Below are 26,687 nucleotides of genomic sequence, written 5' to 3' on the forward strand. Positions count from 1 at the left end.
GTTATCATAAGTGGACACCAGTAGATACATCCAGCCCAGAGTGGTGCAAAGCATATGGTCTGGACTGGGTGAATAATACGAGCATCTTCAACTACAGTTTCATAGAATCATAGAAACATTTGAGTTGGAAGGAACCCTTGAAGGCCATCCAGTCCAACTCTTCCACAGTGAACAGGGACACCTAGAGCTCAGTTAGGATGCTTAAAGCCAATGTATCCCAGTATGGGAGCATTATGCTTCTCAGTTTTTTGTGCTATAGGGCTGTAGGAGCTGTGGAGAGGCTGATCCAAAGCTTCGGTACAGAACTTTCCCCACAGCCTCTTAATTGCCTCCTGCAAGGGATTAAGAACAAAAAAAACCCAACAAAAACAAACTCCAAAACATACCCACACATCTTTCATAAAAAGAAGCCTGAGATCATTAGCTAACATTTGGAAGTCCCTCAAATTAACATGCATGAAGGACTGTGGCCAAACTCCCACTGGCTCTCATAAAAGCAGCAATCAGTCCTTCAAGCAAGATTCTCTGCAGAATAACACCCAGAAGCCCCTGCAGAAGGGATTTGCCAATCTCACCATCTGACTAGATTAAAAACAGCAGTAACAATGTGATAATTGACAGGAGAAACTTCCCTGACAAGGAATGAATCAGTGTTTATTTTTAGCCTTTTCCCCCAATGCTTTATTTAAACTAAAGATTAACTAATTATTTCCGTCATTATAGCGTCCTCACTAGCAACAGAAGGTGGCAGATCCTTCTGTGTCTGCTGGTTTTCTGCAAGTTCTGTTACTTCGCATTGGCTCATCCCTTGAGGTCTGTGAGCGCCCGGGACGATGCGGTTGTGCCAGTATTGAGTTTTTGCTTGGCCTCACCCCTAAATGTAATACCGCGTAATCGCTGGTTTTGTTTCCTAAGCAGTACGCTTCAAAAAAGGCATCAGAAAATGGAAACTGTGATTTTCCTTGCACCCTACCTTTGCTCCTAAGCTTTTCTTGAAGAACAAGACAGCAGTAATCCTGTCACCGCATCTGCCCACTGCAGCCTTTTGCAATGGCAGAGCACTCCCATTCCAAACAGATGAAGTGTACAGGAGCCAGCAGTACAACCTTATCTAGGGGAGGGCAGCTCACCTGTGAAGAGTGGCAAAAGATTTGTCACAGAACAAATACAATGAGCTGATCACACTGCCAGTGACACAAATAAAATAAAATAGTTTATTCTTACTCTTTTACTGTGTACCTGATCTCTCTTATCCAGAGTAAAATGTCCTCGGAAGTGGAAGATGATGGAAATCATGGTAAAGTACAAATTTCTTTGTATGCAGGGCACTGTGCTCTTGCAGGGTTTAGAGGGAGATCCTCAACTGCCGTTTTGCTCGTAGGGTTGAATTGGATCTTTGGTATCTGATCACAGATGTTAGTGCAGGAGATGCCTCAGAACAGAACTATACCTAGAAATAAAATATCTTTCCTCTTATTTCTGAATCTCCTGAGAAGACCATTGCAGAAATGGCTGCTTGTTGGGATGAGCTCTCTGTCTTGCAGGTATTACCTGCAGTGGTGACCACAGATCCCCAGATAATTTAATTTCTGTTTAGGAGCAAGATGAATGTAGAAGACCAAGAGGAACATTGTACAAAATGATTTAATCTGCGGGCCATCGGGCTAATCAAATCTATGAATCATTCACAGTCTTTCATATGCATCTGCATTGCAAGAGATACAGCTAACTATAAATGGAAACTTGACAGGTGGGGGGTAGGTGAGATGGGCAATAAGGTAGGTCAGTAAAATCTGCATGAAATATGTGTTTGTTAAACCAGAATTTATTTTACTGGCTGCAGTCCAAGCCCAAAAAGTAAGGGTTCAGGGCAGAACTTGAGCTCCTAAATCTAAACCAGAGATGGTGGAAAACCCCAGTGAGCTGAGCCTGACCTTGCACCAGGCCTCAATTCCCAAGCCACCTGGTGTTTTTTTTCAGGTAAACTATTCAGCCATAGAGAGCCTTTCTGCAAGTGCCCGGATCTGCTCTGGTTCAGCAGGGCAAAGCAGCTTGGCACTGACGTGGATCTCAATTCAATCCGGAACTAAAAATGATGTGTCACTCTGTGCAGGTACTCAGAGCAGCTCAGTTCAAGAAGATAATCTTCAAACAAACTCTCTAATGTATGCCAGTGGGACCAGGTCTTCACAAAAGCAGCTGGGCCTGTTCCCTCTAAAAGGAGTTTTTCTGTGATATAGTACAGTGGATAAAGCATTTATCTGGGAGGTAGAAGGTCTGAGTTCAGGGCCCCTTCCTTGCAGATCAGAGATCTGTTGTCACATTGATGTCATAAGTGTCATAAAACGTCTGGGTGCATAAGTATTCACCTGCAACCAGCTTCAAAGCTCCACCATTCTCATTTGTGATCCTACAGCAGTGGTGAGGCTCTGTACAAAAATGCTCACATTAGCACTGATGACAGTGGGGTAATGCCATGCCTTCAGAGAGGGTTGATGAGCAGCAGGTTATTGGCTGCAGCAGCGTGCGGTAGGAAGGTGGTGGCACCTCTGAGCCCAGCAGCTCACCTTTAGCGCGTCCCTCCTTTGAAGCAAGCACAGCTCTTCATGAAGTTTCCAGTGTTTATCAGAAGCGCTCATTGCAGGCCAGCAGTGCTACTCAGCAGTTGGGATGTGCAGCCATCAGATCGGTACGTACAACCCATACTAGTTACTTGTCAACTCGTTGAGGATTTCTCCCGTGAATACACATTTAGGAATATCCGCTGGATGGCACTCTTGTGCCATAGAGTATATAAGCATTTGTGATTTTATTTGGCTGCAAATACAGACGTCTTGTAAAGACAAAGAACCAAGTTCACTTCTGTATGCTGTCATAAATTTGGAGCGGCTTCACGTGAAGCATTCAGTTTAATTTAGAATTGCAGCGTACCTGGGAGAAGAATACGAACCAGATGTTGAGAAGCAGTATTTTGGTTATTGATTCTGTCAATAAAGTTTTGAACAATTTATGAAACTTAAATTCAAAGAGCAGGCAAAGAGGTTGTGGTCAGAAAAGACCAAGGGCACACAGCTTCACTTCTTCCGTGTTGTTAGAGGCTGCACCGAATTCTAATAATTGACTCTGATGCTTTTACATGCCAATGGTTTTTACTCTTAAACCTGCTGTATCATACACACCATTCCATAAATATACAAGAAAAATCTTTTATGGCTGGCTGTAAAACAAGAAGCTATCTTAATTCCAAAAGTCAACATTTTAAGTCATTGTTTTAAAGTTTCCAGTCTCTGTTTTGAGAATGTTTCTATATTTTCTAATCCTAATTACCGGGGTTTTATTTTGAAATATTTTAGAAAATCTCGATTTTTTTCATATATTTTTTTTTAATTCAAAAAACTTCTACTTTAATGAGAAGAAATCAAATTTTGGATTAAATTTGCATTTGTAAAAGTTGTTATTATCTCAGAACTCTGGTGAAATGGAGTCATATCCACAAGAACCCTTTAATAAGGATAGCACATTCGGCTTAGCTTACTGTACATGTGTTATGTATTGGTGCAGGGCATGAGAGAATACCAGGAACTTTCTGTAAATACATTTGAAGATCAGGGAAATGTCTTCATGAAATTTGTGCTTCTGCTTCTTTTCTCTTGGTTCTCTCTCTCCCCTGCAAAGATCTCCAGTTCTCCCAAACCTGAATCTATACACTACTCTGAATATCAGGAATTCTGGGAAGTTCAAGTGCTATTTCAGCAATGCCACCTTCTCTGCTTTCACTTCCTCTAGAATGAGTAAAAGAGCAGTGTTTAACATAAGTTGAACCATTTTGTATTTTGGAGCTGGTAGCGTATCTCTGGTTTTGGCAAGGGAAGGAAGCACTCACGGTGTTTTGTCAGTAAATCTCATTATTTACTTGGCACAAATAGAAGAAGGAAATCTTGTAAATATGGACTAAAGTTTATTCTTGGGAAATGTACAGTTCCATGGACTTGGGACCTTCAACTTGTATTTTTGGTTATCACTTGTATGCTGTCAATTTGGATCTATATTTATAGCACAAGAATAATACCACACTAGTTCTGTGATGCTTGGCAGGAGATTTCCTTTACCTGCACTAAGTGTACTCACATGCAATCCTGGCAGGATCCAGGCAAGTGTGTTGAAAGGCACCTTTCCTGCCCCCCTAGTTTTGGCTTGTTCTGGGAGTCGCCATGGCCTTAGCGTAATTTGGTCAGTCTGAGAAGATACTATAAATTAAGGAATGGCTTTTATGGCTGAACAACTCAGCAATCTGAATCTGTTCAGAGAACAGGATGGAAACTCTTGTCTTCCCACACTTCTGCACCCCCATCCCTCCACTTAATGCTGAGACTTGCAGCATCCACAGTGGATAGGAATTACATTATAACAAATGTGCATCTCCCCTCACTTTCTTTATGTACTGTTTCAATTTATTGAATAGCTGGTAGGTAACTTCTTTTTAAAAATCTTTTTTTTTTATGGGGGGCGATATCCCAGGGCTATGTTTTATGTTATTCAGAGAGCTTACAAGCTCCAGGTAGCACAAGTAGAAAACTGGGGGCCAGAGAAATCAAGTGGTTTGCCCAAGGTCACATGCTAAATCCGTGGCGGCGTTAATCTACCCAATCTGATTATCTAATGCATGTAGGCACCAAGGCATGTTCTGGTGTATGTGTGAACCACAGGCATGCTAAAACTGGGGAAGTTCATTTCAGGTTAAAAAAAAAGAGAGAATAAGAAAGAAAGAAGGAAAGAAAGAAAGAAAGAAAGAAAGAAAGAAAAAGAAAGAAAGAAAGAAAGAAAGAAAGAAAGAAAGAAAGAAAGAAAGAAAGAAAGAAAAAGAAAGAAAGAAAGAAAGAAAGAAAGAAAGAAAGAAAGAAAGAAAGAAAGAAAGAAAGAAAGAAAGAGAAAGAAAGAAAGAAAGAAAGAAAGAAAGAAAGAAAGAAAGAAAGAAAGAAAGAAAGAAAGAAAGAGAAAGAAAGAAAGAAAGAAAGAAGGAAAGAAAGAAAGAAAGAAAAAGAAAGAAAGAAAGAAAGAAAGAAAGAAAGAAAGAAAGAAAGAAAGAAAAAGAAAGAAAGAAAGAAAGAAAGAAAGAAAGAAAGAGAGAAAGAAAGAAAGAAAGAAAGAAAGGATTAAAAAGGGATGCTTGGCAGTACTGGAAGACTTGCAAGAAATTTTCACTTTTCCATTCTTTGAATACTTTGGAAATGCATAAACTCTTGGGATCTGCATTTTAAAATGTTGTTGCAAACTGGAATAACATCTGTTAAGTGCAGCCAAGAAACATCTGGTTTTCCCTTCCCAGAACCCCGCGCTGAGGCAGCCGTTTTCCTGTCAGCTATGACGAGGAGCAAAATCAGTTCAATAGGTCAGTCTGTTCTCTCTATTGCTGAGTGCTACATTTCCTATTAAAAAGGTGGCCAGCAATGAGTGTAGCACGGGGAAAGAAGATTCTCTATAATGTACATATTAGTTTACAAAACCAAACAACAAGCAAAGCAAAACAACATTTAGCTTCAGACTAGGTTAAGTAACTGGTAAGAGCAGAGCTATCAAGCATTGGAAAGAGCACCAAGGACTGTATGGAACTGTAAGATTTATTAATCCAGTAATGGTCTATCATCCATCAGTGGGAATAACAGTCCCACTCAAAACAGTGTGAAAATCTCACACTGTTGGTAACTGGGCATTGGATTTGGCTCACTCTGATGTGATGGCCTAGGGGAAGCTGGTCACCAGCACTCAGTGTATTCACTGCAAAGTTGTCGTAATTCTCACCTGAGAGGTGCTGGAGTGCAGTAGCTGAGGAGTCAGAGATGGTTAATGCGTTGTATCACCGTGCCTTCAAGAATTGCTCACTCCAGTGGAGTCAAACTGAGGACAGCTGAGGAGTGAAACACAAGAGGAGTTCAAAGGCCTCAAGTAGAGAAGACCATAAGTGATTTGTGTAGGCATCAGTTCTTACATACTTCATACTTCAGCTCTTCATGCTTTGACAGTGCCTTGAACAAACAAATGTTATTGAGAATTACATCATTTTCCCCTTCATCTTTAAGAATTGAACCAAGACTCATAAAGACATTTAAATGCTTGAAATCTTCAGACATTAAGAGTATAAATAATTTTGAAAGCATGGGCTGAGATCTGATATTTAATTTCCAAGGAAAATCTGTATCATTCAGCCATTAGACCAGTAACACGAGGTGGGAGAACCCTCTTCATCCTTACTGAAAAATCTAGAAAAGCTGGGAAAAGAAATTCTGCGACCTTCTGCCACGGGCATTTTGGTGAGGCAAAATGGCAGTGCTTTTGGCCACCAGAGCCATATTTCTTGTAATGTAATTTGCTACCACTCACTTGCCTGAAAAGCAAAACCAGTTGGGAGTAGTACTTCTTCATTTTTTTGTCTCAATTGTGACCTTTTCCCTTCATTGTCTCTGAAATTATAATACTAAGGAAATGAGTCCTAATCTGAGTTTCCAAAATGGAATTAGAGTTGCAGGGCTTTCTGTGGCAGGGCCTTGCAAAGTGCTGATGGTGTGAATTAGCTCCTGGGGTCAGGCTTGTGTGCATAGAGGAAACTTGCTAAAGGCCGATAGAGTGCAGGAAGGGAAAAGGGAGTTGTACAGCCTGTGGGCAGTTGCTAGCAGCTTCCTGACACTATTTACTTGGTGAAACCTTTTGTTTCCTTCAGAGCATTGTTTGTCTTTTCTTTCTCCATCACCAGGGTTGAGTGTCTGCATTGTTCTTGTGTCTGTTGTACATTGCACTACATTAACAGTCTGATACTGAAGTGGCTGTTCCCGAGCAAGTCTGTTGTTATCTAAAACCACCCATGCTTCAACTAAACTACAGTCAAATGCAAGCTTTAATTAAATTAAAATCTAGTCTAACTGCCAAGACTGTGCTGTTTTACTTCATGAATAGCAAGAAAAGGCTTTAATACATGCATATGGAAAATGCTGTTGACAGTGAATAGTTGGGAATGGAATGTACCAGTTTACTCTGTGATCCATGACTGTGTAGCCTATTTTGCTCAATGTTGTCTCCATCTGTTCTCTTCAACCTCACCTGATTTTTGTATTTTGTATTTGGCATATATGCATGTATCTAACCACAGTTAGGGTTGTGTGTTTGGCACATCAGTGTTTGGAATTGCTGTGTTTTATAAAATCACACTCAACGTTTATTGAAGAAGCAGTGTTAATTACAGAAAAAATCTTACATGCTGTGAATGTTTCTACACAGCTTGTGTTCCAACTTAGTCACTCTCATTATGGATTTTCTCATATCTGGAGCTTTATGTAGGAACGAGGGACATCTAGTGGCTCAATGGAATATAGCAAATGAAGATAAGCTCATGAAGGTGTGGTGTTGGCAAAGCAGTCAGTACAGTGAATGTCAAAGATCTTCCCCGTGCTTGAAGTGCAATTTGAATATATTAAATGACTTTATCGTAGACTATAATAATATAGGATTCATTTTATTTTTGTGTTTCTGTCTACTTGTGAAAAGATGAGCAGATTCTGAAATGTATGTAGGTTAAAATGTATTTGCTACCTATTTTGAGGAGGACATATTTTCATTCACTAGGAGAAGCTGCGTGATGGGATGGTTGGATAACAAAGAGAGACAATCCATACCTTTTTTTCTTTTTACCACAAATGAACACGTTCGTTTTTTGCATGGTAATTCAGGATGTGATTAATTAGACCAGGTGATAACTGATCACTTACAATAACTAAGAAGAACTGCAAAAAAAAAACAAATCAGTTAAATGGATAATTTCTCTTTTTCTGCAATGCTTTGCTATTTTTATATGTAATTAATTATTTACTTTAGCAAATAGCCCAGTCTGACTCATGTTTTAATTTCCCTCCTTTCTGTTTACTCTAACCAATAACTATTTATTACTTAATTGCTTTTGTTACAAAAGATGAGATACACATCTTTAGAGAAGCAAGAATATCTACATCACATTGTAAGCTCTTTTTGTATTGTGAGCCTGTTTGGTTTAGGTTTACCATTCTGTCTTTTTGTATTGAGTGCTGAAGGTCCACACTGACCTGAACAATGTCAATCTATTTTACAGCTCAGTCCAGGGACAGCTCTTGACCTTTTCTGGAATAACTAAAATTGAGAGACCAACATCCAGTACACCAAGGGCTGTTGGCCCAGAATGTCTCTTGCTCCTACCCCACCCTCACAGAACAACCAGTTTAATTTACACAAGAAGGAGTTAGAGTTGGCAGAAACATGACAAAAGGAGGCAGCCAATATATAAAGAGGGAGGCTTCTCCACAGATGAGAGCAAATAATTGCCAAATATTAAGACAAATAGTCTGGAGAGAGCAACAGGAGGCATTCTGTCTCACCTGAGATGCTGATAAAACCTGGAAGCCATAGGAGTGTGATCAGACTAAAAAAAACCTAATCACTTGCTATATTTTGCAAAGATGTGTAACTCAAGAGACTTTTTCTAAGGGGAGGAGGTGATAACTAAGCAAATCCATTGCTAAACAAGTGTTTTTTGTTTTTGTCTTCCCTTTTCACTCTGAACAGGCCAACGTAGAAGCCTATAGGCCACGGTAAAACTAAGAAAATCAATACTAAGCAAGCACAGGGTTCTCCCGTTCTGACACACCAATGGCCCACATCCTACACCAAGGTTTAGAGAAGGATTCTCAGTCCACCTATGTATCTTTAAAGTGATACAGGAGCAGTCATCTAAGCACTGCTCCAGACTGTGTTAGGACCTTGGGACCCAGAGATGAATCCAGTGGTTCAGGCTGATGCAGAGTAGGGTTGCGTTTATGGAGTTCATTGGTTCATCAAAGCTCACTGGAAGTGAGGACTTTATAAAATTTCTGGGATTAACAAGTAGTGAGCATACCAAGAAATTGATAGCTCCTGCATTATTAAGATTAATGAAGGCATTTCTTTGGACAGAGATGTAAGCAGCCTTTATTATTGTGATACGAATCATAGTTTTAAACTTCTAAGGTGCTAGTGCACTAGAATGTGCAAGGTTATATTGCTGAGGTCCCATTTGTCTCAGTTTTTTTAACAATACTTAATTGTGCAGAGAAGCTACAGTGAAAAGAGCTTCCAGAAAGATTTTGCTGTGGGGCTCTACCAATTGCTGTATTTTGGATGTGAGCGAAGATATACCAAAATCCTACTGCTGACAACATTCAGACTACATTTACCAGTATTAGGGAAAAATTAACCAAATTCATTTTAGCTGACAAATAATCCAGTCTTTCTATTCCAGACATTTCTGGAAAAGAATGGCAAAGCTGAAGCATAACCGACCAAATTAAATACCTGAAGAAAGTGGGGTCTATTACCAGAGTGAAGGAAAAGAAGCGGGATGGCGTTTTAATGAATGTTTATTGAATGGGAAGGTAACTGCTTCTTAAATCTCTACTTATCTTTGCCACTGTAAGGTTGTGGTTACAATCTTACCGCTTTGCTGATTGATAGGGCAGTACAAAATTAAAAAAATCTGAAGTTACATAAGATTCTGCCTGCATAATTTCTCTTGTGAAGAGATCTAGGAAAGTTTAACAATCCTGTACTGGCCCAAGCTTAAGTGAAAAGAGAGTGTATTTTTGGGACGGGTTGGAGTATTCCTTGCACAGACTGTGAGTGAAAATGGTAAATGGGAGAGCTGAGATCCAAGACCTGACATCCCTCAGGCATAAGGTCTCTTACTGTGCTGGAAATCAGCCTGGAATTCCTCTGCTTTTGCTTCTGCTTTTGTTGGAGTGCCAACAGCAAAAAAGCTGTGACTAAACTCAGGTTTCCCCTCCTGCTGCCCTAGTGCTCTGACTTAGGCAGTGATGGGTACATATTTCTAACTAGTATAGACAGATACAGATTTCCTTTAGCTAATCTTCCTCTGGCAAGGTGAGTCATCATATAGAAAAAGCTGTTTCTGCTTGTTCTCTGTTCAGATCACAGTCCAGTCCAAGCTCGAAAAAAAGGCCAAGCCAGTAGCATTAACAACTCTGACCCTCTTTGTTCTCCCATAGTACCTGAAGGAAAGTTGGAGAGATGTCTGTAGCTGCAAGCTTTCTGCAGGAAACGATCTTCCTTGGAAATTACTTTGAAAGAAGCTGGCAAGGATCCTGGTAAGAACTTAGCCTTTTCTGTCCATGTTTCCCCATCTGTCAAAACTCAGCATAAGCCATCCCTCCTTCACAACATTACTGTGAGGATTCATCAGTTAACATGTTTACATCACTGAATGGGATTTCCCAGTCTAAATCACCTAGACTTTAGTTCCTAGGAACACAAATGCATCTCACCCTTCTTAAAGACCTTTTCCCACTTTTCCCAAATCCTAATTCTTCTTTGCTTTCTGCTACTGCAAAAGGCTGTTGATGCTAGAGTTGAACTTGGACACCTGAAAGCAATTTCAACAGTCAGACTGAATTTTCCTGAGCAATGAAGTAATCAGCAAAGGAAAAGTAATTCTTGAATTTCCGATTTTCCTTTTCATTAGTGCTGGAAAATGATTTATTCATCATTGTGCTTGTGACTAAAATTTCTGATGACTTTTCTGACTCCTTGGTGTTATCATGAGAAACAATCTTAACGTATATCATGAGGAACAGTCTTAGCATGTATTTATAAAACACCTTTCAGTCAAGAGATCTTTGAGAGGATTAATTGTGATCTAAACTGGAGTTATCTATAAATGTAACTCCAGCGCAAATACCAAGTTTGTCTGTTTTGTATGCTGCTGAAGTTGTACCACTTGCCACAGAAAGGCACCTTTCTCTGGAATAGAACACAGCAGAAGACCAAAATGTTTCCAGTACCTCAGACACAAAGTGTACCATCCAACCAAAATTGCAAAGGCAACCTAAGAAAGCAAAATGATCTGCAAGCACTTGTAATCAACTTCATGAGATAGCTGTTGAGGTATTTTGGGGGAAATTTATCTTGGGATGTTTGCTACCCAAATCTGGAGGTGGTGACCACAGTTGTGGTCTTGCTGCTTTCTGATCACCCAAGTTATCCTCCCACACACATCCTACCCTGGCCTGTGAAACATGCCATTATTTTCTTTTTCCCTGCCATGATCCCTCTGCATCCTTCTTTCTCTCTTACTGCCTTCTGTAAAGCTCAACTCCTGGGTTTTTTTCCCTCATTTCCACGCATTGTAATTTCTTCCCAAAACTCAGGGTTTTCCCAAACTCTGAGCTACTTCTCCATCCAACTATCATATTAACATAGGGGAAAATCCACAGTCTTACATAGGCAAAGAGGAACATGAATTACACTTTGTATGGACTTTACAGAGAAAGAGCTCAAACCCTTTAACAAGGTGCCCAGTGAAACTGGAAGTTTTTGCCTTAGAGAGATTCACGTGCAGACTGAAAAAGGCCCTGAGTAACCTGACCTAACTCCGAAGTTAGCCCTATTTCAAGCGGGGAAAGGACTAGATGATCTGCAAAGGTTCCTGCTCATCAAAATTATTTTGCGATTCCATAATTCTCACTTGAAGGAAAATAGGGAAAAAGAAATAGGGAAAAAGAATCTAAGATAAAGATGGTTTTCTGACAAGAGAAAAAAGGAATGCCACAAAACAAACCAGAGCCATTCAGAGTTGGTCTGCTTTTCGTCTTGCTCGCACTGAAGTAATTCAGAATGAAGTCAGATGAACGTTAAAATTAGCAGAGAACCAAGAAAAGAATCAGTACCAACATACCTGCAGTTACTCCAGGCTTGCTTTATCTGCCTGAACTTAAGGCCATGGGAGCAGGGGACTTCTCAAACTCAGCAGAAGTAAATGTATTAGTGATCTTACTCCTCACTCCTCGACCTCATAAACAGTTCATTATGACTGTGTAATTTTCAATGTCACTTGTCTTCACTGTGCAGAGCAACAAAGGATGATTAAACCTTGAATCAGAACTAGCACTAATTAGAAAAGTTCCTGGAGTCTTGATGAAGAAAACAGTTCTGTATTTCAGTTTATTTCACTATTACTATTTTCAAATGGTTTATTTAAGAGACACATCAGCACTGGATAAACAAACATTGATAATACCATCATCTGTTTAATAAATATAATCATATCAAGTATTGTTCTTCCACTATCCTCCTAGACAGAACAAGTTCCTGACATTGAAAGTCCACTAACAAAATGCACAAACAGAACAAGAAATCTGGCAGCAAAATATTTCTGTTCAAACAATACAGCTGAAAGGGCAACACCCTGTTGTACAGCTCCATAAAAGGGTTCATCTGACAAATACTGAAACACAGAACCCCCAAAGGTAAGCTATTAAACCAAAAGCCAAAGCAGGAGCTTGAAAATGACAGTGACCTACAGTGGGTGATCTTAATGCTGAATATGGAATCAATTGCATGAAAATATCACAGGAATTTTTAATCACAAAAAAAGAAATCTGAAAGGCAAGCGCAATGGCATAACAGAGTATTTAGCAATTCCAAACACAACGTAAAAATGTTGTGTGCGTGAAGAATGTAGTAAATTTTCCTCTGATAGTGTTTAGTGAGGTTATAACAGAAACAAAAGTATCCTGGCAACATGAGAAAAAGTCTGTTAGTCACTGGATAAAACTGGACAAAACAGATAAGCTTTCATTCATTCAGATCTGAATTAGTAACTTAATTTCAAAGATAAATTGAGGTTAAGAACAATTGTGTTGAGGTAGGACATCTGCTTTATTTTGAGAGTTTACTAATTTCTTTTTAAAGGCTTGGGAGGTAAATGATGACCTGGGAAATAAATTAATAACAATATAGCCTTGTAGATGGGTAATCATTTCTGAAGTAGGCTTGCAATTAGAAAGGGACCTAAGGAGTAAAACTCATCCCAGCATATCTGCACAAAATCACATTGACTTCCCATGAGATTTGCAAGCCTGTTTGCTTACATTCCTTTAGAAATATTAATTGGACTCCTAAGTCACTTAGATGCTTTAGATGATATTACTTTCACTGGAAAAGGCAATAAAGAAGCCAAGGTAGTGCCAAGGAGTGGATGTTCTTGAGACCGTGCTGGTTATGCACTCCCAGCGGTGGCTGCAGGAGCTGACTGCATGCAGATCAGATCTTTGTGTTTAGCAAGGTCAGGGCTTGACAAGTCACATACACACAGACCGTGGCAGGGAACTGAGCAATGCTCCGAGGAGGCTCATCTGTAACACGTCTCTCAAGCTACTCCTACTAATGAGGTAAATATTGTTTTCTAAATTTGTCATTCGTATTTACTGAAACTGTTTTGAGAGAGGGTTGGGGAGGCAAAGGAATGTCAGAGAATGTCATTCTCTGTCATTGGCCATTCAGGAGTTTTGAAACTGTTACTTTTTCAATCACCTACAACAGTTTCTTTGGTTTTACAATGGGCGCATGATATCATATCCTGAGCCCTTCCCTTTTCGTGCAGCTCCGCAAAGCAAGAGGAGGAGTCCGGCCCTGGCCAGCGTTGCCCTGCTCAGAACACAGGAGCTGCTCCTGCCATCCCCTGCCTGCTGCTCCCTGGGAACCGCGGCTCTGGGACGGGCTCCTTTAGCACGGTGAGTATCAACTATGAAAGCAGACGGTCTAACTAGCTTGTGTGGTGGCACTAGAGGAAGATCACCTATCTGTGTTTGTGTATGGGTGCAGCCAGCAACATAAACACACGTGAAATGAGAACTCGCTTTCGTTTTTGAATACTGAGGTGAGAAGCAAAAGTTGTTTCCTGGCTCAGCTGGGGTGAGAAAAAGGAGAGCAGCAATGAGGAGGGCTTGGTGTGCAGAGACTGGCTTACAATAGGGGCAGGGTGCAGGGAGAGGACAAGGTGTACCCACCCTGTGAGCCAACCCAGTGTGGGCAGACAGGAAAAAAACAGCTGCTGAAATGTATGCAGAAGAAGCTTCGCAGTGAGCACGTGGCATTATGTTAGTGCTGGATGACAAACACCTCTTGTTTATTCTTAAATCTGGTTTGCCTTAATGAATGCAGTAGTGCTAGCTAGTAATAAACAAAATATGAAGAGAATAAAAGAACCAGTTTTCTGTACTGGTCTCCACTCACCCTTACGGCATACAGGCCGAGTAAACGTATGAACAGTGAGTCACCGATTCCTTTTAATACAACTTCATAACCCTTGCTGTTGTGGTTACCTCGGCACTTCTCCATCTTGGCCTTTTAGTTCTACAATGCAGAGAGCAGAGGGCTAAATGGAAAGGTTCTGCCACTCCTGGTGGAGGGCCCAAGGTTTAGTCTGGATGTTTCTGCTGTGCTGAGTAGAAATGTATTAGCTATATTAAATATATATTTATAATTACAGTGTATGAATAGCTTAGTATGTTCTGGAATTTACAGTGTAGAAATGTTACAATGAAAGTAAATGATCCACTTGCACTTATATTTACTAAATGATATCATAGAAGTTTTTTCTTAACCTGGAAGTTAGCATTTAAAGGGATGGAAACCCCAAGGGACACTTGCCCGTACTAGAGTAACAAACCAGCGTCATACTAGAGCTTGGTAAGAGGTTTAAGATAATGGTTTACCTACAGGCCTCACTCTGTTTTGACTGGAACCTACAGAAAGCAGCAGTGATGTTTAGGAATATACGAAATAACAACTGGCTTTAGAAAAGTGCAAATAAGCGGCATCCTTTCCCCAAACAGTCTTTGGTACAAGCAGCCTTACAAGAAACATATAACTTGTGAATATGTCATTGATTGCTCTACATTCTCCATTTCTCCTTCGCCCATTGTGGTTTTGATTGGTTCATTTGTGGGGTCACAGAACAACGGCAGTAGAAATTGTTGCCTTGCGTCAGCTCAGCTGCATTGAGCTGGCCGGGAATGGAAGGTACACAAACCTCTTCAGTCGGAAGTTGCTGGACCCTCTTGTGTTGCTGACATAATTAATTTTGCAACAGAACAAACTTGCCATTTTCTCACCATATTCATTATAAGAGTGGAAGGTTGCTAGGGACACGATGCATTGGGATTGCTGCACACAACATGCTGTGAGCTCCCTGCCTGCAGAATGAACTGTGCCAGGCCCTCTGCTAAGGCTGCAGTTAAACCCGGGTGCTCAGCTGCCCAGCAGGCTTCGCAGCAGATTTCTTTAATGCTTCTCAGCTAGTACTTGGCTTGTGCTCTGCAACACAGCTGTTTCTTAACACTTTCATTTCATAAAACATCACAACAGACATTCACATTGCCATATAATTGTTTGTTTCTTGAGTTCACCGAGACCTTCATTTCAATGTTTTGTGGCAATGGGTTCAGCAACAATGTGTTTTCTTTAAGAAACCTGGCTTCCTTTCTCCAGATTTAGATCTTCTGCCTTTCGCTTCCATTAGATGTAAATTTACTTCTGGATCGTAAGAGAAAAAGCCACCTTTGTCTTTAATTGAAGAGAGAATCATATTTCTCTTCTTAGTTATAGTTTAGTCAGTGTCTAGTTTGTTTGTATGCTTTTTATTTCCAATTTATAAACTCTTTTCAAGGGCTTCACCCACAGTTTTTCCTGTTGTTAATTATTTTGTTGTCATGCTTAAAAAATTCAGAGATGAAAGAGAAGAGAGCTTCCTTTATAGAAACCACCCAGCTCTGCTCCTGTATCCTGTCTGTAAATGTGTTTAATAATAAATTTTCCACGACCTTACATCCAAGAACTTTTAGGTGTGCAGCAAACATTTAATTAATTAATCTCACAAAGAACGTGTGAGGTAGGTTCCCTCATTTTACAGGTGAGATGGAGAGTGAGGCAGTTAAATTAAGTGACTTGACTAATATCACACTGTGAGTCAGTGCTAACGCTGAAAATAGAATTTATGTCTTCTGGTTCCCTGCCCCATGCTTTAATCATCACACCAGACTTGACTCTAAAGTTGAGCAAATTCCTTGAATGATTAAAATAAATATTCTCAGTTCCATGTTGGATTATTATGCTTTATTTCATGTAAACAACTGAAATATTTGCAAAAGTTTTCCATGCTTAGGACTCTTTTAGTCTTTTTTGTTCAGATGTAGCTTCAGATATCCGCTGCATATATTTTGCTTATGGTTATCCTGAACTTTAAAAATATACTCAAAGAGATCTCTGCAAAAAAAAAGAGATAAGGAATGCACTTAGAACACATAGCAATCTCACTGATGTCAATGCAGCAATGCTGTTGTTCATACTCTCAACAGCAGTTCCACTTAATAACATCTATAGCTTCAGTAAATGGAGCATTGTAAAGGTATTGCCCCACAGAAGGAGGAGAGACTGCTAGTTATGCTGTCATGAGTGAATGAAAATGTAGCCTGAAGCACAAAAGAGCAACTGCATCCTCAGAAAAACCTGCTTAGACACGCAATTCTGAACTGTATCATCTCTGAATAAACTGGTGCATAAAGATGTACAATTCTTGAAAACTTGTTTAAACAAACAATACCCGTGTTCGGGCTAATCTCATGCTTCAACACCTTTATAGCTTTTGGAGCATAGTCCGTGTTTTTGTTTGTGTTGATGGGACATAAATATTTTTTTTCCAATCTTCACTGTCTTACCTATTTGATAGTAGTCTTCAGTACAGGGAAGAATAAACAGCCCAGAAATACGTACCTGGGCATAAGGCAGAGGTGATAATAGAGCCAGGAGAGATAATGGAGCAATACTGTTGTTTGCTTTGTTGTTCCCTTTTAAACCTGGGTATGAACACGACTCTGTTACACAGACTTACACAGTGCTTTGTATCATTTACTACTTTTGCTACATCTGAGACAAGCAGCACAAAGGTACGGCCATCTCCTAGATTTCTGTAAGGACTTTTGCTGTATGTAGTAAGTGGGACATTGCTGGGCAAAGAGCCTTCCAACTTAATTACAGTTTAACAACAAAATACCTTAAAAATTCAACCACTTCATTGTTGAATGCAAATTACCCTCCTAGGTGTTAAATCAGTTTTGTCATGCTGTATTTATAGAAACAAAAGTAATGTGATGTGTTATAAAGAAGTGAGAGTCATTTCCTGACTACTTAGCTGGAATTAGGCAGAAGGTTCCAGGTAACAAGCCATGAGGACATGTTCCAGAAGGCCATCCTGTCTCCTCTCTAGGGTCATGCTGTGTTCCCTTTGGGTTTACCCTCTCTTGTCATTTGGGCTCTGCCATCAGTGGCCAGCTGTCACTAGTTGGTGTTGCTGCAGCTTTGCTTTCCATTTCTGTTTGAGAAAAAGGTGTTTTTCTTACAGACTAGAAAAAACAGCCTGATGCCAAGGGATGAGCAGTTTGTAAGAGCGCTGTGCCCATCTACAAGGTCTCAGAGATGGTGCCTTTCCAAGGGGTTGTTGAAAACTAGACATGGATTGCCTGAATTGTCCGGTAGAAAGTGGTCAGGAGAAGAGACTTCCGTGACTTTCATAGACTTTGAAACCAAACCTAAGAAAGCAATGCAAACTATTAAAAATATTTCTCTGACTGCCCACTCATGTTCTCTTTTATCAATAGTTCCTATAACTAAACCGCCAAATGTAATGGTAATACTGTCTGAGGAACTGCAAATGCAAATGAAACATTAGCTAATATTTGGGGAGAACGAGGCATTAAATTGCACTGTGCCTTGGTGTTCTCTTTCAGGTTGGGAATAAAAAGAAGTCTTTGTGATCCGTGTGTCTGAGGAAAACAGAACCAGCTGAAATTAAATACACGCTCATACAGTTCATGGGCAGAGAATAATTTTCTGTGGCAGCCAGTAGGAGTGAAGGTTGAATCAGCTTGTGGCTAATCTGAATAAGAATGGAGGATGTATACATTAGCTTGTTTGAGAAGAGAGCAAAACACAGGCCTTGAATTTTGCACATAGAGTCACTGCTGCAGTCTGTAGACAACAAGCCAGCCTGTATGATTGAGTGGACATCATGGTGTTTTGCATGTTAAGTTTATGAATCTACTTTCAGTGAAAACCTCCGTGTGCCCTGCCTATCTCAGTAATCTCACCCCTGCTCTTTAATAGGACTATCAGCCTCCTGCTGCTGATTCAGCACAGAAAGGAAACATGTTAGGAATGTCAGTTCTTTGCAGTGCTGGTGATTATGCACATGGAAACAGTCAATGTTTATGAAAAGTATGTAATGTTTTCCTTCACTGCCCATAAGACAGCAAGAAGGAAACTGAGGTACAGCCATACAGCTACTCTGAAGAGTTAATACCATAAATATATTACTTACACTTGCAGAACTGAGAAAGCATTTGTGGCAGTATGTTTCTTACACATTAGAACCAGCAAATGGAACTGAAAAGAAAGTGAAAAGAAATGCCTGCTGAGGGAGTCAACCCATTCAATCGCATTATACAAGTAGAGTGAATGGTACAAGACTAAGGAATGCCACAAGTGACGGAAAAAATCCAGTATCAGTTACCTTAATTGGACTAATTATAAAAGGTGGAGTTAGCAATGCAGGCAAGGTACATTTTTCCAACATTCCTTATTATGTGTTAATCATGGCACTGTAAAGATCTAAGTATCTTGGATCGTGCAACTTGCTAAATACCACTTGCATGTTTCCTGCTGGAGCTCAGTGCAGCGAGGCAAGTACAAGCTGAAACAGTACAAATGGGGAAGAACTTCTGTCTTCATTAAAACGAGCAGTTTCTGCTGAAACTAGTATTGCTTGAGGACCAGCTTGTGGTTCCAAGTGTCTTTCAGTGCTGACAGCTGAAGACGGTAGCTCTGGGCCAGGAGTTAATGTTCGCTCCTTGCTCTAATGGGCGGATGTGTTTAATTAACCTTTGTTTCTGCAGAAGCAGACTTTCTGGCAAGCTGCAGGAATGCTAAAGGAGGGAAATCTAAACAGCAGCGAACCCAGGCACATTCTATACATCTCGTGCTAGGTAAAGAATGCTAATGCAGACAAGTACTTACTGTTTCCTAGGAGATAGGTTTGTGCAAAGAATTTCTGCAAAATAAACTTAATATGGTGGCTCCTTTGGGACTTGCTCCCATTACTATCACAAGACCTGGCTATGGTGCAGTGCCTGTGGGACTTTTGTCTCCAGTGTCTGGTTAAAGACTGGGCATGGTTCTTCAGCTGGGGGTCACAAAAGCCTGTATTCAAGGTGGAAATATTCAGCTTAGTTTCTCTTCCTGACAGCAGGACCTAACAGCCTTGCTGCCTATGCCGTGTCCAGTGGTGACTACTACAGCTCAAACAGATTCTTCCTGCAAAGTGCACTTCTTCAGGTTTATAGCTAATTTTTCAGGAGGTGTGTGGTAAGTCTAATGCAAAGCAAATATGCTTTGCATGAAGTTGCTGGGGGCACTGCTTTTCATTTGTAAAACCAAAGCACTATAGACTACAATTCTTACTAATACACCAAACTCCGTGGCCACAGTGTCCCTTGGCCCAACTCTTTGTTTCACTAAAAATCCCCAACTTTGTCTGAGTGTTTTGCAACTGGGCAAAATAGAGCTTATCTTCTCTGACCTTCATCAGCACCACTGCCACAATAGCATCATTGTTTCCTAACTCCTCCCCTTAATAAGCAGTACCCTCCATTCTTTTCACTTCCTTTCTGGCCCAAAGCTTGGACTTTTTAAAGTTCTACTTTGTCATCTATTCTTGTTACTACTGTGATCTAAATTCCAGCTTCCTTCAGTCCTGCTTGTCTCAGTGTCAGCAGCCAAGACTCTAGCTGATTTTCCTCAAAAAGTGTCTTTTACAGTTGAATGATGGACATACTCTCCATTCTTGAGGCCTTACAAACAAGGTACATTCCCAGTTGACATAAACATTTAGAAGACGGTATTTTTCTCACTAAAACTGAACAGTAGCATCACATTATCATTACAATCATGGAAGTTCTGCCTTCATTCCTTGCTTGTCATGGGGAGAGTAGGAAACAAAGGCCAGGGGAGTTCCCCTGCAATGTAATGCTCCACCCAGGCTCCCACAAGGCCTACAAGTATAGATGGGTGCATGGTGGGAGGGATGGAATCGTAGTCTCAAACTGTTATTGTCATCTCAGTGGCCTGTCCGTGCACTGGGATCTGACTCACGCAGCCTGTGGGGCTTAACTACCCTATTAATACACTTCATGTTGCTGTAGGTAGCACTCACTGAGAAGGAATGTATGATAATGCATGCCTTTGTATTTGTATTTTTTGTATTTTATTTGTCTCTTCTTAGGTCATCTACGTGTGATGCATGTACTCAATTTTTCTGTACAACTGCAGGAATTATAAGTTACTTGTAATTAAGGAAATAATTACAGTCAGTGTGAAATCTGTATGCATACAAGCTACAGGATCTGTGGACTCATTTTGCAGACTTTTTATTCAAGTTAACGTATCCAGCAGGTTCTGGGTCCTGTTTTCTTTCAGTGGAGGAGGCACAGTGGTGAAGGGAGTTGCTGACCTTGGAGCTGATAGCAAAGCTCCTTTGCTAGTGGGAACAGGCACCATTCTGAGATAGTCTAAAGAATAAAAGCCAGTGGGAAGAATTATACTATTAGTTTAGTTTTAATATGACTGAAGTACGAATTACAAAACTAAGATCTCTCACTTAAATACAAGTTGAAACATTTTATCTTCAGGAAAACTCTCTAAGTAATGGACAGGGATGTAATTGCCAGCTGAAATTTCTGCTTGAGGAAAAGTGCTACTGGATGCGTCTGTGGCTCAGTTAAGGCACAGTGGAAAGGTACATTAACTTCCAGTTGTGCTAAACAGGTACCTCTCCTAATTTTGATGGATAGCAGTTAATTACATTTTTCCTCTTTGGAAGAAGTATGCATTTCTTTCTTTTGTTAGCATGTCTGATAATGGCAGGGGATTTTTCCAAGGGTAGTCTTGCAACAAAACTGTAGCTTCAGGCAATCTGTAAGAAGCCAAATAGAAGGGAAGGGTGGAGTGAAGTTGCCATTAGATAATGGGAATAATCTACCAGAAAGTTTCCTTATCTGTCCTCAGTACTTGTTTTTCTGAAAGTAACTGTGATGAAAAGGCAGGAGCTATTCTTCCCTGCTGTAAATTCTTTCCTGATAAGATTTCTGGATGAAATCACAACGCTATCTTCACTCAAATCCTTCATAAAATGCTTTTTTTTCTATAAAGTGTTTCTATGCTAATCCACTAGGCGTTGCTATTTACAGCTTTAAAAGAAACAAAGTACTTAACCAGGATTGATTGTAGATTAAGAATTACTGAGTGCATGTCACATAGAAAAGCATAGTCCATGGAAAAAAAAAAATCTATTTCCTCCTGGCACTCATTCTTTATACAGTGTTTTTATTTCTTATTGTTGATTGTGATCTCTACGGGAAAGGGGTGTTTGTTTTTATGCACCTTTAAGGCATCGTACGTGTCTAACTTTATGTAAATCAGTGAAAATCAAGAAGGAAACAAGAGCTAGTTTTATAATACAAATTAGCCTTGCCTTGAATAGCACTCAAACTCTACTGTCATCCCAGTGTAAGTCCAGATTTGATGCTGAAGTCTCTGGAATGGAACATGATCATGGCTCTTGGTGCAAAGAAGCAGCTAAAGGGGGAGGAGGTAGGTAATGTTGCCTTTAACAGATTAATTCCTCTTATCTTAGAATATGCAAATGTTAAATAACCCAGATCTTGTATTCAGGACATGCTGCTTTGTGCTAAAAGGCAGCAGTATAATTTGGAAAATACAGGTATGCTCTTTAATGGTATATAAAGCAGTGATTCCCAAATCAGGCACTACTATAACTACTGAGGAAACAGCAATTTCAAATGGGGTCCCAAGGTAAATGGAATCCATTCTAATCACGTATTTATGCCAGTATTTGGGGTTCCATTGAATTCTTGCTCTACAATCTCTGTAATTTTCTGCTGTGAGAAATGAGGGGAACTACTATTCTGCCAAAGACTGGGTGGGTGGAGGCTCTATTTCCTCTGAGTCATCAGAGGGAAAAGTCCATTGCTGCAGGAGTGAAACATGTGAACATGACAGCTAGAATTGAAAAAATCCCCACAACTCAGAACACATTTAGTCCGTTGATATAACCTATGTCAAGCCCAAAGGTGTCAGCACCATTGCCTTTCAAATTTGCAATTAATCCATATTCCTAAAATATTATGTTGCTATAATAATTCTCATAACAAAGCTATTCACACAATACTCCACTGTAAGCAGGATAGTCACTGCTAGGTAACCTGGCAGTTATTTACACATGATATACAACAGATAAGAAGAAAGGAATAAGATGAGAGATGATTACCTCATTTGGGAATGACTGGACCAACTTTTATTATTATTTTTATTTTTAGCAGAGTGTGCATATTTGTGCAGGAATCTGGCAAGGAAGCCCTGTCTGTACAGGCAGAGGATGCTGCAGAGGCAGCAAGCTGGGAGCAGGGAAGGAAGACAGTGCTTCCTGCTGCCCGTTAGCATGCCTGGAGGAAGGAAATCATCTTGCCTCGTCATGCCAAATCAGCTAGAGTATCCCTCAAACACTGTAAATCTCTTGCTCTACGTTATTTAAGCAGAAGGATATTCAATTTTGTCTAGGAAGGAGAAACTACGATTTTGTACATAGGTGTGCAAAGTGCTCCCTGAACTTCACTCATCTGTACAGCGACTTGCTAATCTTCTCAGGGAAGCTGTAAAAGTAAAAACCTGAAGACTTACCTGTCTTTGTTTTATTTCGCTTTATCAAGCACTCTTGATTTGTTTTCACCTCCATATGCTACATAAATATTTTCTTCACTTCCCAGTAGAATCCCCCAGCTGAAAATTATTTTCTTTTCAGCTGAATGACTGCTGTGTTTCATTTGTTAACAGGTGAAATTCAACTACATTTAGTGTGATGATCACCCTATATAGCACAGCTTCAATAATGGCCTATCTTCATACACAGAATGACCGTATCCCCTAAGCCAAAGCAATTCATTGACCTGGAGAGGAACATCCCAGTTCAGTCATTTGCATCTTGTCCAGAAGCTGTCAGTTCCACAGGCAGTTTTTGAAATATCAGTATTTTCAAGAACCAACCACTTCTAACCACAGAGTCTGTTGTTTTAACTGCTTATTAGTGGATTATGTTGTCTTACAGCATTTAGACAAATTGACACAAATGACAGCTTAAACAGATTTAAAGTTGTCATCCCTATGGGGAAACTCTACACACAAGTTATTAGCAGCAATGTTAAATTACAAAAACACTTATAAAAGTTTTGTTAAATAATATTACATTGGAATTTGCTGAAACCAATGTATATAATGAAGTCATACAGACTAGAGTAAATTAAAACAGCAACAAAAACAACAAAACAAAACCTTAGAAAGGAAAAACGTACAAAAAAGATCACTGATGTTAGGCTGAATTCTCGGCCTGTTTCATTACTATTGCTGTTACAATTCATCAAGGACTTTCCAGACAGATTTCTCTCTCTTTTGTGTTTATAACTCCAGCCATTATGTTCTTAATTCTCATATTCTTTACTAAAATTTTCCCTCTTAAAACTTTCTTAGGCCGTGCTATTTCTGCTCAGATTTGAATCAGCAAAGCAGAACGTTTCCTGTCCTTGGAGGGATGGATCCATGCTGGATATTAGGAGCCTGTGTCAGCACTAACAGGATGCAGACCAGGAAGCTATGAACAACTAGAACTAGAGTGGCAATGTTTTGGCAGAATTGGAATGAAATGTTTGTACATGGGACAGAATAAGAACTGGAACTAAAATATCCTCTATTTAACTAAAATAAGGCTGCTAGAAAACTGGTTTGTTAGATTTGGAAATCATCAGAAGCTTAGGAGAAAAAGCTTAAGAATTGAAAATACGAAGAGTTACATCCTGCAGTAGCAAACCATTGGCACTCTACTCAAAAGTCTGGAATCTAACAAAAATGGAGCTAGAATTAATACTGGTCAATCAGAATACGAAGGGACTTGAACTCCTACTGGAACACACAGCATTCTTCTCAGGGAGCTAAAAGTGTATATTGACCAAAATACAAGTAGGAACTCGCTCTGGATCTAAATAAGACCAGAGGTAGTCACAAGTGCGGTGCCATTTAATGTATGGTGGCTCTGAAAGCTGCTTAGCATTTCCTAGGTCTGGACTAGCCTGCTTTCCTACCTCTTCTAGCAGCAGATAGTATTTTAAAATGGTAGCTTCGATATATCTCAACATCATATAAAAAAAGCAAGAAAATACAAATCAGCTAAGTGGAAAATGAACTGAATTTTACTATCTCTTCCTGAATTTTCAAATTATCCCCAGAAAACCCTTGGAGAGGTTTAAGAAAAGCCACAAGGAAACTGTCGCTGAGCCTTCAGTGCTGAGAAGTCGAGGGAGCCCAGCTGATCCAAACAAAGGATTCTTTACATGCTAATCAAAAGAGAGATTCAGCAGGTGGCCACATTGCTTAGGCTCTGCGAAAAGAAACTGAAAAGGCAGAACTACATCAAGCTGAACATAGCATGGACGTGACATGACTATTGCGTTTTGCATTTGACATAAGGGATATCTTCAGCCACAATGGCCAAATCCATAGTATTTTTGCTTTCCACAGAGCATGAAAGGCTGCCTTTTCTTGAAAGGAAGTTGCATCTGCCATGAGACTATAATAGTATCTCAGGCTTGCTTTATATAAAGATCTTCTCTAAATTTACAAGAAAATAACTTGTTTGATAAAAACATTTGCCAAACAAACAAACAAAAAAAGACAAATAATTAAACATTTTGGATCTTCCATTTAGTTTCCATGTTCCCAGGCATTTAACTATAACTGTTAGATGGAAGAGCTATGAGCACAAACATTAGCTACCATTCTCTTGGGAGAAACAACCTTTGGCAAAAGGACTTTTGGGCAATTTGCACCTTAACCCCCCTCTTACAGTCAGATTCAGTAAGACTCTCAGACCCCTTCTCTGAACGTAATCTATGCCAGCTACCACGTTCAGTGGGAAGCTGACAGGAAATAATTTAGGAACTGGGCATCTTGTAAATCCTGCTCTTCTCCATAAATTGAAAGAGGGGTGGAAGGAGAGAGTAGCAGTCTTTTCTTCCAAATCCGTGAAGAAGGCACATCCCTTCTATCAGAGGTCTCAAGGGATACAGTATCTATTCAGCTTGTAGGAAACCAGACATCTCTTGCCCCCTCCTCTGAGATGATTGGAGCCCTTATCAAGGAGGAAAATATCCCAAACAGTGAAAGCCAAAGACTATCCTGTGCTAGGCAAGGGATGTATTCAGTCCTTCTTGCTGAAGCTGATCCAGTTTGCATGAAATAATATTCACTAAACCAGGGGGAAGGGGGGTACAAGCAAGAATGATTTAATCTTAGCTAATGATTAGAGCACACATTGAATAGTCCTTGCTCTCATAAAAAATGTTGCAATTTATACTGACTGCGCTGCTGGCATCTGCACCTGCACAGTTCTAGTTTAAATGGGCAGGCTTATATTATCTGCTTGGCACTGCCCATCTTTAATTAATTTACAGTGACTCATATGAGACTTTAAGCTCAAAGCTTGCAGACTTCAGCTTTCTATTGATCTGCAGAAAGGAAAAAAAGATTATTTTCCCCCCTATATACGTATGTATATACGATGTATATACAATTACCATTTGTTGCCTGCAGAAACCAGTTCTTGAAGGGAGCTCACTTCCTTTTTTTTTTTTTTTTTTTTTGTTGTTCAACTCAAATGACAGTGATCACAATGACTCAATATGAAGTTGATTTTTACACTGGAGGAACTGTCCTGAGACCAACAATCTGACCATTTCCATAACAATTTATATCTGAATCAAGTATCATTTGGCATTTTGCAGATGTTTTCACAGGCATGAATTGCTATAGAAGAAAAAAAAATGTAGGGAAAAGCAGGATTTGTATGTCTTATGACTTGGCTATAATTCCATTTTAAATATTAGAGAACATTGCATAGAAAGAGGAAATCCTTATAAAGGGACAGAGCTATAAGGGGAATAAATATAGAGATGTGAATCAGATCAAATTCCTTTTCTTTTGCTGAAAGTCCAATCAGAAAAAAATGAAACTAAAGGTCTGCTGTTGCCCTTCAAGAAATTCAGCTTGAGGTTGAAATTCATGCCTGAATGCAGAGAAGCAATTTTGAAAAGTCAGATGTTTGATTTATTGTTCTCTGAAAGGTTGTGTAAAGCTTTTTACTGAAGATATCAAAGTTATACAAAAGTGTTCTGTATGATTAAGGGCAATCATGATTTCAAAGCCTCTTAGAAGATAGAGACACTGTTTGGGCTTGTTCTATATTTATTGTAAATTTCATTTTTTCAAATCTGAGTAGATGGAACTTCGTAAAAGAATTTGTTCAAGATTTGCATTACAGCTTCACAAAGCCTGTACAGCAGTAGCACAGATGCAGATTTGCAGTATATGATATACGTGGATTCTGCTGTCATCTATGATAACGTCAAATCAAGTAAACAAGATCTGAGAGAGCCAAAATGCAACACTGTTCAATAAACAGTAACTGATCAAAAAACAGCCAAAAACAGCCATTCATTCACCATTCTGCTGTAGGGCAGAAAGCCTGTGACACAGCTTGTAAAGTCTTAAAACACAGCCCTGTAATGTGAAAAAAAAACCAACCAAAACACAACAACAACAAGAGAACAACAAAAAAACAAGCTTGAGCAAATGTTCACTGCTGCACAGCAGCAAATATCAGACGA

General features: G+C 39.7%; 1 long non-coding RNA gene across 13 annotated transcripts in view; it reads right to left on the reverse strand.

Annotated features, from left to right (window-relative positions):
- LOC110399573 overlaps window positions 1,245-26,687 on the reverse strand; it is a 31,359-nt gene continuing 5,916 nt past the window's right edge. For 6 of the 13 annotated variants that reach the window (XR_002439287.1, XR_002439290.1, XR_002439289.1 and 3 more), the window contains one exon: window positions 13,587-16,113. This is a non-coding gene — a long non-coding RNA (uncharacterized LOC110399573). The other 7 variants (XR_002439285.1, XR_002439282.1, XR_002439281.1 and 4 more) reach the window with 7 other exon arrangements.

The sequence above is a fragment of the Numida meleagris genome, chromosome 5 (genome assembly GCF_002078875.1).
Source record: "Numida meleagris isolate 19003 breed g44 Domestic line chromosome 5, NumMel1.0, whole genome shotgun sequence".
In the NCBI taxonomy this organism is placed as follows: domain Eukaryota; kingdom Metazoa; phylum Chordata; class Aves; order Galliformes; family Numididae; genus Numida; species Numida meleagris.